The sequence below is a fragment of the Phocoena phocoena genome, chromosome 1 (genome assembly GCF_963924675.1).
Source record: "Phocoena phocoena chromosome 1, mPhoPho1.1, whole genome shotgun sequence".
In the NCBI taxonomy this organism is placed as follows: Eukaryota; Metazoa; Chordata; class Mammalia; order Artiodactyla; family Phocoenidae; genus Phocoena; species Phocoena phocoena.
Genome location: NC_089219.1, coordinates 31,533,690 through 31,535,753, shown reverse-complemented (window position 1 = coordinate 31,535,753; position 2,064 = coordinate 31,533,690). Strand labels below are relative to the sequence as shown.

At 52.9% G+C, this 2,064-nt stretch overlaps 1 pseudogene; it reads right to left on the bottom strand.

The window, feature by feature from the left end:
• Positions 1 to 349: 349 nt before the first annotated feature.
• Positions 350 to 892, bottom strand: LOC136128144 (rho-related GTP-binding protein RhoG-like; annotated as a pseudogene).
• Between the last annotated feature and the right edge of the window lie 1,172 nt (positions 893 to 2,064).

Here is a 2,064-nt window from a genome sequence, read left to right as displayed (position 1 = left end):
GAGAGCTCCTAACCTGAGAGAAGTCACCACAGTAGGCAGCAACATCTGTGTGGAAAGCAGGATCAACTGGTCAGTAGAGGAAAGTGGGGAGGGGGCGCTGGGTTGGCTTCTTGGGGAGGGGTCTGACCTTGGCCTGGGTGAGCTCTCGAGAATACCTAGTGTTCTCAAGCAGAGTGGGGCAGGGCCCAAAGCCCCTTTCCCTGTGGGCCTCCTTAAGGAGAAAAGGCTTTCGGGGAGCCCCCTTGGCAAGGGGTGCCAGAATTATTCGTAAAGGCACAGCTGGGGGCAGAGAAGGCACAAAGGCACAACTGGTGGGGGGCAGGGGCAGCCTCCAAGCTGAGTGTCAGGGTCACAAGAGGACACGGGACCACCCACGCTTGCTAGGCATGGGGTTGACCCACGGCCTGGACAGCCTCAGCAAACACTTCCTTGACGCCGTCCTGCTGCAGGGCCAAGTACGCGAGGTAGCGCACAGTATGGATCTGCTTGGCCAGCACCTGGCCCTGTTCCTTCGGGCGTCATAGGGTGTCAGGCTGGGCTCTCAGCTCCTTCTTGGTGCCCACCAGGAGGATGGGCACATCGGGGCAGTGGTGGCACACCTCTGGATGCCACTTGTGCCACACATTCTCATAGGAGGGCGGACTGGCAATGGAGAAACAGATGACAAACATATTGGTCTGAGGGTAGGAGTGTCCGCGGAGGCGGCCCTACTCCTCCCGGCCCGCTGTGTCCCACAGGTGCAGGTTCACCGTGCGCCAGCCCTGCAGGCGCTATAACTGTCAAACGCTGTGGGGAGGTACTCCTTGGGGAAGATGGTCGTTGTGTAGCAGATGAGCTGGCACGTCTTGCCCACAGCCCCACCGCCTACCACCCTACACTTGATGCTCTCCATGGTGGGTGCAGCTGCTGCGGTGGAGGCTATGCCTCCTTCCCCTTCTGGGCCCCTCTGGATGCAGTGACCTGGTGCCCTCCCCGCCACAGGGGAGCTGGGGGCAGCAGCAGCAGCTCGGGTCTGGAGACTTCTTTTCAAGTGATGTGTTCTCAAAACTGTTTAGAGAAGTCTGGTGTTCCAACCTTGCCAGCCTCATTGTCCCAAATCCCCTGCCTAATGCTCCAACCAAGAGCTTGCTCTTCCAGTGTCTTCCAGGAAAAGTCCTGCCATCCAGTCTCTTTGATTTTTTTTTTTCTCCCTTCCCCTGGAATGACACCATTCCCCCCATCCCGTCTCCATTTTTGCATGCCAAATTCCTGCTCTGCTTCAGGACTTTTGCATAGGTTTTCCTCCAAAATGGATTAACTGTCCCCAAGCCCCGGGTCCATCCACTCTGGAGAGAATTCCTAAGGTCCCACAACGTTCTGGTTTTGTTCCAGCATTCCAATTCTCCCTTCCTTCCCCCTCATCAGGTATAGCCCACCTGAGATCAGTTTCAGTTCAGCTAGAATTTCCTGGGCACCTAATGCATGCCCGGCACAATACTGGAGGATTATGGAATTGGTAACTCACGGCCCTTGCCCACGAAATACTAGAGGTAGCAAGGTAGTGATCACCACCACCCCTTCCACTTCTCCCACTTTCTTAAGTTGGTGATATCATCTTCCCAGCCATTCAGGTAGGAAACTCTGAAGTTGTATTTTGCCTTTTCCTCATCTTTCATCCAATATTTAATTACTGGCCAAATTCTTTCAAATATTCCTTCAATAGGTTTCCAATTTCTTGCTTCCTTTCTGCCTCCCGGCTCCTCACTTCAGTCTGTTTTGCACTGACTAATCTTTCTAAAATACTAATTTAATTGAATCACTCCTTGGATACCAGGTAGGATAGATTAGCACAAAGATGGGCAACTTAAACACCTCCAAGGCCAAACAGAGCTAGCTCACTGTAAATAAATGAAAACAAAAGCATCATGATAAATAGTAGCTGGTACTTGGCCTCAGTTTAAGGGATGGAAGGAGTGTTGGGGAATGTGACAAACTGAAGAGCATATGTCCTGTCTAAAGGGGGCAGCAGCTACTCAGCTCCGTTCTGTTGCTGTCAAGAATCAGGGCCCCAAACTGTCAAGTCTT